The following is a 16437-nucleotide window of genomic DNA, read 5'->3' on the forward strand; positions in this document are numbered from 1 at the left end:
AGGAACGAATAAACGTTGACTCATATGCTTGTATCTTTTACTCATCAAATTATACATGACAATACGTTTTATAACACCAAGTTACTGATGCGTTTTCGTATCACCAATGCATGACCGACTTGTAAATTACAACTCATATATCTTCGTTTCAAGATTATAAGATATTATCGTCTCAGTATTACTCGTGATGAATTCCATGAAGTGATACTCTGAGCGAGGGTTTATCCAATACTCAAATCTCAATTTCTGAGTACTCATGAACATTGCAGCAATTCTATTGCCATGCCTATCCTCAGACAATCTACAATCTATTTCATGACAGTCTTAATTCACTACTTACTTCCAAAAGTACGAGCGACTGTGGAGTTTGAATAATCTTATTATTCGGGAAGTAAAACATGCAAAATATGAAACACAATAATAAACAATCGACAAAGGCAGTAACCAAACTTATAAATAATACTTTATTATTTAATCACCAAAAGTCAATTACATTTACTTTGTTACAAGTTTCAGAACAAAACTAATCTAACTACTAAAACTAATATCATCTTTTAGTCCTATGCTCCGAGCATGCTGAATATGCTTAGCTCTACTCAGACCCTTTGTGAGGGGATCTGTTGGGTTATCTTCAGATGACACCCTCTTTACTATAAGATGGCCTTCTTCTACTCTATGTCTGATGAAATGGTACTTTCTGTCGATATGTCTGGTTTTACCATGATCTCTCGGTTCCTTTGTCAAGGCAACCGCTCCTTCATTATCGCAGAACAGTTCCATAGGCTCCTGGATGGTTGGAACAACTCCGAGATCTCCGATGAAGTTCCTCAACCAAGCTGATTCTTTCGACCCTTCACTCGCTGCTATGTACTCTGATTCACAAGTAGAATCAGCCACCGTATCTTGCTTGGAACTTTTTGTAACGCCCCGGTTTTTCTCGGTACGTTTGGTTATTTTAATTTAATTATCCTTGTAACCTTGGGTTAATTTATTTAACCAATGTCTGATTTCTTATGTTATTGGACTCTTTTGATCATCTTGTAAACTCCTTTTATTGAAGTCCATGGGCTATGGGCCTATTTGCAAGTCCATCTAGTAAATAGTACTTAATGTGTTAATTGAGTCATTTGGAACACACACAAGAAAAACACTCTAAACCCTCCATCTCTCTCTCAAATCGTCCTCTCTCTCTTTGGGATCAAGAGCAGCCAAGGGGCTGTTGTTTGGAGCTTAATTCTTGTTCATTTCCATCCTTGATTCGTATTGGTATGAACCTCCTTATCATTTCTTACAACTTGATTCATAACCTTGTTCTAGTTTTATGATTTCATCTTCACTTCTTCTCCTTACTATTTGATTTGTAATTGTATGTTATACATCATCTCAAGATCCTATCTTCACCCCATATATGGTGGATGATGGATCTAGGGGATTACATGTGGCAAAAGATCATGGAAACCCTAAAAGGGAGAATGGTGATTTTATGTGCTTTATGTTCATTTTCATGTTGATTATTATTACAATCTTGTGGCAAAATGAAATCCTAATGATACCTAACCCTTTTTAGTACCACCATGATCATGGGGACTAAATTGGGATGATGAACACATCTTAAAATGTGTTTCAAAGGGAGAAGGATGGATAAGCCAAAAAGGAATCACGGGTGGCTACGATTCTGTTTTCCATCAGATATGTAGTCATTTTGTAAACTTCATATCTTGAGCTCTAGAACTCAAACGGACCCCAAACCAGTTCCAAAAGTTCACAAATTGAGTTGGCTAACTTTCTTAAGCAGGCCAACCTCACTGATAAGGACTTTATCTATGGGAAAGAATGGCATCTTTGCTGTTAGGTCTGATCCGGGTCTGTTCTGATATGTCATTTTTTTTTCATCATTTCTAAGGCTTGGAAAAGGATCCAGAGTGATTCCAAGTTTCTATATGTTCCTTATATTATGAATTTAAGATCTGGAGCAGATGGGGTGTTATTTCCAATTATAAATTGGTTAAAATGGATCCACACTCCAGATCAGTGGGCAGTCACCAGCTTTTGCTAGTGCTGTGATTGTCCACAATGTGAATTTTATATCTGGCGTTTGGGAGATGCTTTTCATTAAATTCCAACTCTGAGACTTTCATTTGTATGTCCTTTACTTCACTTAATTTTGGTTTGGACGAATTCTACTCACAAGTTGGGTAGAATTGGTCAACATCACTTGACTGTATTGTTGGAGACAGAAGTGATACACCATTTTGTAAAATTCATATTTAATTCATCTTTTAGAGTAAAAATGAGTTCTTTATAGTTGTGGAATCCTGAGCAATCATAGTTTCCTATAAAATTTAGTTAGAGCTATGTTTCTATTTTAGATTTTGGAGTAAATCCGTTTTGAACAGCAGGTCTGTTTTAGAGACCTTGCTGTGATTACTCTTTTCTCAACTCATAGCTTCATTACTTCTCCTTTCTAACCTTTAGTCATTCTTAGGTGAGGTTTTGAAGTTTGCTCAAGCTTGGTAGCATTATTTGATTGTTAGATATCCTTACTACTCACTCAAGGTGAGTTCTCTCACACCGTTGTATTGATGTTTGCGTTTGCTAGTTAGCTCGTGTGTGATTATTTGAATTTATTATAAAGGCATGTTATATAACCATTGTTTTAATTCGTACATGTGCACTGTATGTAACTAATTATGGATATGGGGACACCACCAAAGGATACGGATTTACCGGTGCGGTGGGTAGGTAATATCACCAACGTAATACTCATCATGAGGTGCGTTGATTAGGGCCAAATGATACGGGATCTTCCCGGTGCGGTTCAAACCTACAAGTCCTTCTTGTATTATAGGCATTGATTTGTTCTTTGCCCTTATCATATAATTATAAATGGAAAATGGATTAGGGTTAGTAAATATGAATGTTAGTACAATGTCTGTGTTTGAATTCACTAAGCTTTGTGCTTACGGTTTCCCTTATAACTTTTCAGGTGTTAAGATTAAAGAGGCTAAGGCTTGACATGGAGCACCGGGACATCGCTACTAGTTATTTTTGTTGGGACCTTATTATTATTATTATTACTTCTGCACTTATTTTATATGATTATTAAGTTGATGGATTATGTTATGACTATTTCAGTTGTTTTAATTTAATTTAAGATGCGTTTTAAAAGTTTAAAATTTTTGCAAAAATTTGGGTGTCACAAGTTGGTATCAGAGCCACATTTTGAGGGAACTAGGCATTCTTGTGGATGTTCTAGACTCAAATTTGAGGCTCTATAAGAGTTTATTTTCTTTTTAAAATATTTTTCAAACCTTCTGAAGACTAGTAGTGGAAGATGTCGCAGTGTGCCAGTCAGCCAGCCAAGTAAGCCTTATTTCTTATGTTAAATGTTTATGTTAAATTGTTGACTATGAATTGGATTCTACTAGTCTTAAAATGTTAGATTACACACTTATTTAGTGTTAACATGTGAGAGAGTTGTAAAATTAACGGCTAGAGCGAACTGGAAATTTTGAAACTAGACGCGAATGCGAAATTGGAACTTGTGTGGAAGGTAGTAGAAGGGCCCCTACTATTTGAAACATCGGTGCCGGTTTCGGGTCGGGGCAAGGTTGAAAAATTTTCGGCAAGCTGAGTGTTTTGTCTTCCTAGAAATATCTAGGCTGAATTGTTTCTAAGATTTTCCTTCTTCTGCGGATACCAATGGCTCCGCCTGCTCGACTTAATCAGCTCCAAATGGAGCAAGTTAGGGATATTGTTGCTGAGGAATTCAATAACGCTTTCAACGAACTAATCCCGGGTGTGACCAATGACATAATCAACCAAGTTGGTGCTCTTCTGGATGAACGCCTCGCAACTATTCCCGGGGGAGCGTTACCGGCTCCGCCCGTTCGGGATTCGGCATACTACTTCGAGAAGTTCAGCAAGTGTAGCCCTCCTCTTTGGAACGATGAATCCGACCCAGTTGCTGCTAAGCACTGGGTGTCAGATGTTGAGGGCGCCTTCATGACTGTTAGGTGTCCGGACCAGTACAAAGTTGTGATCGCCATGAATCAGCTGCGGAAAAGGGGAAAGACATGGTGGAACACCATCACCGCTCTATTAAGCGAAGAAGAAGTGAGGGCCATGTCTTGGGCCCAATTTGTGGAGAGGTTTGAGGCACAATATGTGCCTAAGGTGGAGCAGCAGCGAATGCAGCAAGAGTTCATGGCCTTACAGCAGACTACCGAGTCCGTTAGCGACCTGAACGCCAAGTTCTTGGAGATGCTATCTTTTTGCCCCTCGTTTGCTGGGAACGAGGCCTGGTTGGTCAGCCGGTACATGGCCATCCTACGTACCGAGATTCGGGAATTCGTTAGCATGCAGGAGTTCTCGACCTTATCCGCGATCATGAATGCAGCGAGGAGGAGGGAAATCGAGTTGCAGACCCAGTCCAAGAGGAAGGCCAATGACACCTCTTCCAAGACATCCAGAGATGCCCAAAAAAAAGCGAAAGCAGGGTAGTAAGTCAAGGTATGAGTATAGGACGTCTTCAGGGCGAGAAAAATCCGTTGATATGCTACAACTGCAAAAAGCCAGGGCATCATTGGAAGAATTGTAGGGATCCCCCTACGAGTGCAGCACCTCATATTACTTCTGCAGTTCCCGTCTGCTATCACTACAACGAGACGGGACACAAGAAGCCCGAATGCCCGAAGTTGAAGACTGGTAAAGGAGACGGGGGTACAAATCCTGCAATTGCATCGTCCTCTAAGGGACCCACTATGGTGACACGAGGTCGTGCTCACCAGATGACTGCGGAGGAGCCGGTGATTACAGCGACAGTGGCAGGCACTTATTTGCTAGATTCCGAGCCCGATGTTGTTATGTTTGATAGCGGTGCTACCCATTCTTTTGTATCTCGCATGTTTATTAATCGTTTGGGGCGTAGTATCGGAAAATTGGCTCACCCAATGGTTGTCGAAGTTGCCGACAACCGCACTATTTATGTCACCGATGTTTATCGGGGTTGCACTCTCGAGTTTTCTGGAGTTGAATTCCCCATTGATCTTATCCCTATTGCGATGCGAGAGCTCTGCGTTATCGTAGGCATAGATTGGCTTGATGCGTGTGATGTGGAAATCCACTGTCGTAAGAAGCAAGTTCGTGTTGAAAACCCTAGAGGTGGAGAACTTATCATTCAGGGGGACATTCCCCGCGTGGCCATCGCTTCTTGCTCTTCTGCTATAGCACTAGACGACGTTCCTATCGTTTCTGACTTTAGTGATGTCTTTCCGGAGGAACTCCCTGGTTTGCCACCTATTCGGCAAGTGGAGTTTCGCATTGATTTGGTGTTGGGTGCGACTCCGGTAGCTAAATCTCCTTACCGCTTGGCACCACCTGAGATGAAAGAGCTCCAAGATCAACTTCAGGAACTAAGTGATAAAGGGTTTATACGGCCAAGCTGCTCGCCATGGGGTGCTCCTATTCTCTTTGTGAAGAAGAAAGATGGATCCCAGCGAATGTGAATTGATTATAGGGAGCTAAACAAGCGCACGATAAAGAATAGGTACCCGTTTCCACGTATTGACGATCTTTTCGACCAGCTTCAGGTAGCGTCTTGGTTCTCCAAGATTGATTTACGTTGCGGTTACCATCAGATGCGGGTTCGTGAAGAAGACATTGAGAAAAAAAGCATTTCATACTCGTTATGGGCATTTTGAGTTCGTGGTGATGCCTTTTGGTCTCACCAATGCACCCGCAGCGTTTATGGATCTCATGAACCGGGTGTGTAGCCCGATGCTTAACCGTTCGGTCATAGTGTTCATTGATGACATCTTGGTCTATTCTAAGACCAAAGAGGAGCATGAGCAACACCTTCGGGAGATTCTGGAAACTCTGGCAAGAGAAAGGCTTTATGCTAAATTCTCAAAATGTGAATTTTGGTTAGAAGAAGTTCAATTCTTGGGGCATGTGGTAAACAAACACGGTATTAAGGTCGATCAAGCCAAGGTTGATGCGGTTAAACAATGGGAGATTCCAAAAACACCTTCTAAAATTCGCAGTTTCTTGGGTTTAGCCGGTTATTACCGTAGGTTCATTGAAAATTTCTCTAAAATCACCTTGCCACTCACCCGATTGACCAAGAAATCAGTGAAATTCGTTTGGGGCCCGGAGCAACAATTTGCGTTTGATGAGCTTAGGAAGCGATTGTGTGATGCTCCGATTTTGGCCTTACCTGATAGGGTTGAGGATATGGTGGTTTACTGTGATGCATCGCTTCAGGGTCTTAGTGTCGTGTTAATTCAACGGGACAGGGTGATAGCATATGCCTCCCGACAGCTGAAACCCCACGAACGAAACTACCCCACTCATGATTTGGAGCTTGGGGCTGTTGTTTTCGCTCTTAAGATTTGGAGACACTATCTCTATGGAGTGAAGTGTATCATATACACTGACCATAAGAGTCTGAAATACTTGTTCGAGTAGCGGGATTTGAACATGAGGCAGATCAGATGGTTGGATGTGGTAAAAGATTATGATTGTGAAATTCACTACCACCCCGCTAAATCTAATGTTGTAGCTGATGCTCTCAGTCGTAAACAATCTGCCGAACTGATTCGATCTAAGTGTCTCCGGATGACGATGGTGTCGTCTTTGTTAGATATGATTCGTGGCGCCCGTTTGTTGGGGTGAGGTTTGGCAGAGGGTACTTGGGAGTACCGATATCGTGCTTCGGACTACAGAGAAAATCCACGTGATTCAGGATCATTTGGTTACAGCGAGGAGTCGTCAGAAAAGTTATGCCGACAAAAGATGCTCCGATCTTGAGTTCCAGGTGGGAGATTATGTGTTGCTCAATGTCTCCCCCTGGAAAGGTGTGATTCGATTTCGAAAGCGGGGAAAGCTCGAACCCCGATTCATTGGACCCTACAAGGTCATAGCCCGTGTGGGAAAGGTGGCTTACCGTTTAGAGCTGCCTGACGAGCTTAGTCTAATTCATAATACGTTCCACGTGTCTCAGTTATGAAAATGCGTGGTTGACGAGACCGCTGTGATACCACTGGAGGACATACAGATTGACGAGCGTCTCAATTATGTTGAGAAACCAATCGCTATTTTAGCAACGAAAGACGAAAGCTCTCCGCAACAAGACTATAAACCTGGTTAAGGTGCAGTGGAAACATAGGAAGGGTTCGGAGTGGACATGGGAACCGGAATGCGAGATGCGGGCTCATTACCCGGATCTGTTTCTAGGCGTTGACTTCGAGGACGAAGTCCATTCTTAGTGGGGGAGAGTTGTAACGCCCCGGTTTTTCTCGGTACGTTTGGTTATTTTAATTTAATTATCCTTGTAACCTTGGGTTAATTTATTTAACCAATGTCTGATTTCTTATGTTATTGGACTCTTTTGATCATCTTGTAAACTCCTTTTATTGAAGTCCATGGGCTATGGGCCTATTTGCAAGTCCATCTAGTAAATAGTACTTAATGTGTTAATTGAGTCATTTGGAACACACACAAGAAAAACACTCTAAACCCTCCATCTCTCTCTCAAATCGTCCTCTCTCTCTTTGGGATCAAGAGCAGCCAAGGGGCTGTTGTTTGGAGCTTAATTCTTGTTCATTTCCATCCTTGATTCGTATTGGTATGAACCTCCTTATCATTTCTTACAACTTGATTCATAACCTTGTTCTAGTTTTATGATTTCATCTTCACTTCTTCTCCTTACTATTTGATTTGTAATTGTATGTTATACATCATCTCAAGATCCTATCTTCACCCCATATATGGTGGATGATGGATCTAGGGGATTACATGTGGCAAAAGATCATGGAAACCCTAAAAGGGAGAATGGTGATTTTATGTGCTTTATGTTCATTTTCATGTTGATTATTATTACAATCTTGTGGCAAAATGAAATCCTAATGATACCTAACCCTTTTTAGTACCACCATGATCATGGGGACTAAATTGGGATGATGAACACATCTTAAAATGTGTTTCAAAGGGAGAAGGATGGATAAGCCAAAAAGGAATCACGGGTGGCTACGATTCTGTTTTCCATCAGATATGTAGTCATTTTGTAAACTTCATATCTTGAGCTCTAGAACTCAAACGGACCCCAAACCAGTTCCAAAAGTTCACAAATTGAGTTGGCTAACTTTCTTAAGCAGGCCAACCTCACTGATAAGGACTTTATCTATGGGAAAGAATGGCATCTTTGCTGTTAGGTCTGATCCGGGTCTGTTCTGATATGTCATTTTTTTTTCATCATTTCTAAGGCTTGGAAAAGGATCCAGAGTGATTCCAAGTTTCTATATGTTCCTTATATTATGAATTTAAGATCTGGAGCAGATGGGGTGTTATTTCCAATTATAAATTGGTTAAAATGGATCCACACTCCAGATCAGTGGGCAGTCACCAGCTTTTGCTAGTGCTGTGATTGTCCACAATGTGAATTTTATATCTGGCGTTTGGGAGATGCTTTTCATTAAATTCCAACTCTGAGACTTTCATTTGTATGTCCTTTACTTCACTTAATTTTGGTTTGGACGAATTCTACTCACAAGTTGGGTAGAATTGGTCAACATCACTTGACTGTATTGTTGGAGACAGAAGTGATACACCATTTTGTAAAATTCATATTTAATTCATCTTTTGGAGTAAAAATGAGTTCTTTATAGTTGTGGAATCCTGAGCAATCATAGTTTCCTATAAAATTTAGTTAGAGCTATGTTTCTATTTTAGATTTTGGAGTAAATCCGTTTTGAACAGCAGGTCTGTTTTAGAGACCTTGCTGTGATTACTCTTTTCTCAACTCATAGCTTCATTACTTCTCCTTTCTAACCTTTAGTCATTCTTAGGTGAGGTTTTGAAGTTTGCTCAAGCTTGGTAGCATTATTTGATTGTTAGATATCCTTACTACTCACTCAAGGTGAGTTCTCTCACACCGTTGTATTGATGTTTGCGTTTGCTAGTTAGCTCGTGTGTGATTATTTGAATTTATTATAAAGGCATGCTATATAACCATTGTTTTAATTCGTACATGTGCACTGTATGTAACTAATTATGGATATGGGGACACCACCAAAGGATACGGATTTACCGGTGCGGTGGGTAGGTAATATCACCAACGTAATACTCATCATGAGGTGCGGTGATTAGGGCCAAATGATACGGGATCTTCCCGGTGCGGTTCAAACCTACAAGTCCTTCTTGTATTATAGGCATTGATTTGTTCTTTGCCCTTATCATATAATTATAAATGGAAAATGGATTAGGGTTAGTAAATATGAATGTTAGTACAATGTCTGTGTTTGAATTCACTAAGCTTTGTGCTTACGGTTTCCCTTATAACTTTTCAGGTGTTAAGATTAAAGAGGCTAAGGCTTGACATGGAGCACCGGGACATCGCTACTAGTTATTTTTGTTGTGACCTTATTATTATTATTATTACTTCCGCACTTATTTTATATGATTATTAAGTTGATGGATTATGTTATGACTATTTCAGTTGTTTTAATTTAATTTAAGATGCGTTTTAAAAGTTTAAAATTTTTGCAAAAATTTGGGTGTCACACTTTTCCAAGTAACTGCTCCTCCATTCAATAGAAATACCCAGCCTGATTGAGAACGGAAGTTATCTCTATCCGTCTGAAAGCTGGCATCACTGTAACCATCTACTCTCAAAGTATCATTGCCACCAAGTACAAGGACCCAGTCCTTTGTCCTTCGCAAATACTTGAGTATATTCTTAACCGCTATCCAATGAGCTCTACCTGGGTTTCCCTGATAGCGACTGACCATGCTCAAAGCAAATGCCACATCAGGGCGAGTACATGTCATAGCGTACATGATCGATCCGACAGCGGAAGTATAAGGTACACGACTCATGTCATCTATTTCCTCATATGTACTCGGGCATTGAGTCTTACTCAATTTGGTATTGCTCTGGATAGGTAGCTCTCCCTTCTTGGAATTTTCCATACTAAACCTCTTTAGTACCTTATCCAAGTATGTGCTCTGACTAAGTCCAATTAGTCTCTTCTTTCTATCTCTCAATATTCTAATCCCAAGAATATAGGCAGCTTCTCCAAGGTCTTTCATGGCAAAACACTTTCCAAGCCAAGACTTAACTTCTTTCAAGGTTGGAACGTCGTTACCAATGAGAAATATGTCATCGACATATAACACCAGAAAAGTTACTATACTCCCACTAGCCTTGATATACACACAAAACTCATCTTCACTTCTAGAGAAACCAAACTCTTTGACTTTCTCATGGAAGCAAAGATTCCAGCTGCGAGATGCTTGTTTCAATCCATAAATGGATTTCTCAAGCTTGCACACTCTATTGGGAAACTTTGCATCAACAAAACCCTCTTGCTGATTCATGTAAACATCCTCATCCAACTTCCCGTTAAGGAAAGCAGTCTTGACATCCATCTGCCAGATTTCATAGTCATGAAAGGCAGCTATGGCAAGCAATATCCTAATAGATTTAATCTTAGCTACTGGTGAAAAGGTCTCATCATAGTCAACCCCTGGGGTTTGAGTGAAACCTTTTGCAACCAGTCGAGCCTTGAATGTATGCACATTCCCATCCATGTCTGTCTTCTTCTTGAAGATCCATTTGCACCCAACTGTCTTACGACCTGGTGCACTATCAACCAAATTCCAAACTTGGTTGTCATACATGGACTTAATCTCGCTGTCCATTGCCTCTTTCCACTTGGAAGCCTATGGGCCTGCCATTGCTTCCTTATAAGTGACTGGTTCATCTAAGTTTACCAGTGTTATGTCACTTATGAATGTGTCACCATCTGAAGTAATATGAAAACCATACAACTCAGGTGGCACACTCACCCTAGTGGACCTTCGAAGAGGTAATGAGTTATCAACTGGTTCAACAGGAACTGTTTCCTCTGGTTGAGTGCTAGTGTCATCTAAGGTTCCTTTATTGGCTGACTCTTGAATATCTTCAAGGTCAATGGTGCTCCCACTGTCCTCTTTGAATATGATCTCTCTTTCCAGAAAGACTCCTCTTCGTACTACAAAGACCACGTTTTCACTAGGCCTGTAGAACAAATATCCAAAAGACTGCTTTGGGTAACCAATGAAAACACATTTCTCACTTCTAGCTGCTAGCTTGTCGTGAGTCTCTCGTCTTACGAAAACTTCACAACCCCAGACTTTAATATGTGCTAACGAGGGAACTTTCCCCGTCCACATTTCGTGAGGTGTTTTGGCAACCTTCTTTGTAGGGACAAGATTGAGGATGTGGGCGGCTGTCTCTAAGGCATACCCCCAGAAGTGAATAAGAAGCGAAGCACGACTCATCATAGAACGAACCATGTCCAACAAAGTTCGATTATGCCTCTCAGCTACACCATTTAACTGTGGTGTCCTAGGAGGAGTCAATTGTGAGACTATCCTACATTCTTTCAGATAGTCGTTGAACTCGATACTAAGATACTCCCCGCCTCTATCGGATCTAAGTATCTTTATCTTTCTGCCCAATTGATTTTCGACCTCATGCTTAAACTCTTTTGAACTTTTCAAAGGTTTCTGACTTATGTTTGATCAAGTAGATATAACCATATCTGCTATAATCGTCAGTGAAAGTCACATAGAATCGATTAGCATCCCTTGTGGTTGATCTGAAGGGCCCACACACATCTGTGTGTATGAGATCCAACAGACCTTCACCTCTTTCACAAGACCCTGTGAATGGTGATTTTGTCATCTTTCCCAAAAGACAAGATTCACACATATCATCTGATTTTAGGTCAAATGATTCCAACACTCCATCCTTTTGGAGTTGGGCTATGCGTTTCTTGTTAATGTGTCCAAGACGACAATGCCACAAGCATGCCTTGTCTACACTATTAGACAAGTCAATATTAAGTACACTATTTCCTAAGCTATCAACACAAGTCACTGTTTCATACACACCATCACAAGGTAAAGCTTCAAACATAAAAACACCATTCTTATAAACAGAAATTGAACCATTCAAATCATTAAAAGAATATTTAAAACCTTGTCTGAACAATGCATGAAATGAAATAATGTTTCTCGTCATCTCAGACGAATAGCAACAATTTATCAAATCTAATCTAACATCATTACTAAGCAAAAGCTGATAAACTCCGATCTTGGTTACTGGTGAAGACTTTCTGTTTCCCATGATCAAGTTTATCCTTCCTCGCTCTATCTCCTCACTTTCCTTTAGCCCCTGCATATCAGAACAGATATGAAAACCACATCCTGTATCAAGGACCCATGAACGAAAAGATAATGAGTTATTAGCAGAAATAGTGTAAATACCTGCCGAAGATGGCTTCACTTTGCCATCCTTGATATATTGCAGATATTGTGGGCAAGATCTCTTCCAGTGCCCCTTTTGATTGCAGTAAAAGCAAAAGGCCTCTTTTGGATTAGAAACATGGGGAGTGGAACCATTGGGCTTAGCCTTTGGGTCATTGCTAGATGACCCAGCTTGAGCCTTGCTCTTCCAGTTTTGCTTGGGAGGACCTTTCCTCTTTTTCCCCTTTCCCTGTCCAATAGCCAAGACAGGGGCACTTGCAGGTGTGGAGGGTATACTTTTACCCTTCATCCCTGCTTCAGCTGTCTGCAACAAGTTGTGCAATTGGGCCAAAGTATGCTCAGTATTGTTCAAATGGTAAGTTAGAATAAACTGACCATAACAATCAGGTAGTGAGTTCAAGACCATGTCAATGGCCAATTCCTCATCAAAGTGAATGTTGAGCTTGACCAAACGCTCTATGTAGCGTTGCATTCTTTGCACATGTGACACAACTGATTCCCCTTCTTTCATCTTGCAAGCCATGAGTGACTTGACTACTTCAAACTTTTCTTGACGAGCTCGCTTATGGTACTTTTCCATAAGGTCCTTGTTCATCTCGAAAGGCCAGTAGTCCTCATAGTACCTTTGCAGTTCTGGGGACATGGTTGCCACCATGATGCACACCACTTTGGTAGCATCATCGTAATGTTTCTTGTAGGCAGCAAGATCTTCAGGAGTAGCTTCAGACTCATCAAGCTCTTTGAGCTCCTTTTCAAGAACATATTCTTTGTTCTCAAAACGAAGCGCCATCTTGATGTTGCGCATCCAATCGTTATAGTTTGAGCCATCCATAACGACTTTGGAGCAGATATTGAGTAAAGAGAAGTTTTGGTTGGAGGAGGATGAAGCAGAAGTGTTTCCAGGAGTAGACATCTGAAAAGAAAGAAAGTTTTAGTTAGATTTCAAGATACCTCAATATAATAACCCAAAGATATAATATCAAGGTTAGGATCCAACTATGAAGGTTCACAACTTAGAAATGGGATGCCGAGATCCAAGTGTAAATTTCATAAAGGTAGGTGAATGACGATTCACCAATTCCACCATTAGACGAAACAAACGAAGTGAAATTCCTAATTCTTTTGAGATACATTGAAACTATTCAATGGCATGTTTTAATCTCAAATTATGCTCTTCTATTTGTGACTGGGATGCCGAGGATCACAAACAAGATGTGAATAACCATGCAAATGTGCTTGGTAACCTCATTGTCTTTATCATTAACTATTGATGTGCTGGTAAACCACACACGCTCCATCAAAATGACAATTATGAGATACCCATTACTACTCTTTATTAGTGCCTTTTAGTGTGCTGGCTAACCACACACGCTCCACTAATGACCAATAAAGCATAATGTGCAATTTCATGGATTAGCATACTTTTCACATTATTCCTAAAGTAACTAGAGTTGGGATTTTGTAAAATAATGTTCTAGTACTTTCTTTAATAACATTATACTTTTAATGAGAAGTAGTTGTCCTATCAAATCCGTTCTGCTAACGACCCTCCACTAATCAAGGGAGCGGTGGGTGAGAGTGGACACCCATTCAACTACCATTTTATAGGCAGTTTCCTTATACCCCCCTTATAGACTAGCTTCGAGAATGAGGCATACTAGCGATTTGACTGACCATATTCTTATACATATATAATATTAAACATTTAATCATAATACATATATAAGGTATGTTTTAAATTTTTTAAAACTTTAAGGTTTATATAAATTTCGAAAATTAAACTATTAATTTAAATTTAAAAATAAACCAAATTACTAGATTTAATGTTTATCTATTAATTAACTTTTAATCAATTTATTAAATCTTGTAAGGATTATCTAATCAAATTAATCAATTAATTTAATCCTAATCCTTATCCCTCTAAATTTCGAAAAATAGGGTAAGGATAATTATCCAATTAATCTAATCAAGTAGCAATTATCCAAAACAAGAAACCCTAAAACTTCTAGCATATTTCGAAATTTACAAGGGAGGAGGCTAGGGTTTTCAAAACCCTAACCCTAGTTTCGATTAGGGTTCTTTGGAGGCTAGGGTTTTCGAAAACCCTTCAATCCAAAACCCTAATTGCGAAAATTTGGCCTTTAGGGTTTAATGACTATAAACCCTAATTTGCAATTCAACTATTATAGCAATTCAATTTAAAACAAACAATGGCTCTGATACCACTGATGGGTTTTAGGTAAAACAAATAAACCAGAAAACAATTCCTAAGTTCACATGCAACCTACTTTGGATCTATGTTTTAACTATTGAACATATAACTTTGAATTGCAAACAAGAACCCTAGAGGAGAGAGGCTAATTTCGAAATTAACAAACTAGGGTTTAGGAGTTACATACCTTTCAATTGTTATAGTAAACAATTGATAATCCTCTTGATCTTGATCTTGATCTTCTTGGAAGCTTAGCACCACAAGTGTAATGCCTCTAATGGAATCACATCCAAGAACTAGCAAGAAGGAAAGTAGAAGAAGAGAGAGGGGAGGGAGTATGCAATTTCGGCCAGGGTTTCTTCCAAAGAACAAGTGACCTAAAATGTGAGCCAAGAGGCTCCTTAAATAGCTGAGGTATCTAGGGTTTAGGGAAAACCCTAATTATCCTTTGCTTAGGGCCTAAGCAAAACCCAAGGGCCTTATCTGGACCCCTTGGACGAAATCTCTAGGGTTTCCCCTATGGATTTCGTCCACCTCCTTCCAAGGAGGTTCTGGAGCCTTCCACTCAACTATTAGATAATTGCAAACTAGTCCCTGTACTTTATAATTAATACTTTTAACCCCAAAATTAATTCTGATTAATTTCTGGCTAACTATTAATTAAACATAATGATTTCTAATTAATATATTAATCTATTAACATATTAATAAATCATTTATATATTAGTTTATTAATCTTATAAATTAATATCTCTCCTTTCATAATTTCCTTGTTCAGTTGCTAGGTTGAGGGCAACCCAAAAGGACTGTGCTGCTATCAATTCAAGTACATACTAATTATAGTTATGGGCTTAGACACCTAATCCAACACATCTGCGATCCATCAATGAGCTAGTACGCTAAGCATACTCATAGAGTATGCCCCACATACTAGCTAGGGACTAAAATGATAGAAATTTTTACAATAAGGGTTAAAAGAAACATACCAATAATCTCGAATGTTACAACATGTTTAGTCTCTATTTTCAAAAATTAACTTGAATCGTCTCTTATATCATAAAAGGTTACACGTTTCATCCATCGTTAGTTTAAATTTGCATGCTTCATCCCTTTCGAGAAATGAAATGACTATAATGCCATTTTCAATTTCTTTTGTAACGTCCATAAAACCATAGTAAATTTTTTTCAAAATTTTAAAGAAAATAAAAGTCATTTTCATAAAACCAAACATCACCAAATATCCGTTTCACAACATAAATCCAAAATGAGAGTATATTATTAAAACATCTCTAAAAAATCATGAAAACAGCTAATGAGTGTGTACAATCACGCCTTTGCTTTTCCATGATCCATTAAAGTACCTAAAACATTTAAATCCACAAATATAAGCCAAAGCTTAGTGAGTTCCCCAAAGTATCACATACATCACAACATAGCTAAACATATAAACAACTATGGCTTATCAACAACCCCGAGTCATCAACGGCTCAAACACGCGTATTAGGGCTATCAACAATCCCGAGTTATCAAAAACTCAAATACGGTAATTTGGGTTATCAGCAACCTCGAGCTATCAACAACTCACATATAACAAATTGGGTTATCAGCAACCCCGAGCAATCAACAGCTCACATATAACATATGATATAAGTAACATAGTGAGGATACTCACCTCACAGACAAAGAAAAAAACCCCTACAACTCACAAAACGTGAAGGCAAGTACAACAACCACTTAAACATATAATCTGAGGTGAAATCTCAACCTATGACCTAAACACTGGAGTTTGACCTAAATTCAACCTTTGTCAAAAAGTCAACGTTCAAAGTCAACCATCATGTCACCACACCATGGTGACGAGAAGACAAAATAGACGCAAATCTTTTGTCCACCATGTTGTGGTCAGCCCCTCG

Source organism: Lactuca virosa, chromosome 4 (assembly GCF_052849685.1).
Source record: "Lactuca virosa cultivar CGN04683 chromosome 4, Lactuca_virosa_CGN04683_v6, whole genome shotgun sequence".
Classification (NCBI taxonomy): domain Eukaryota; kingdom Viridiplantae; phylum Streptophyta; class Magnoliopsida; order Asterales; family Asteraceae; genus Lactuca; species Lactuca virosa.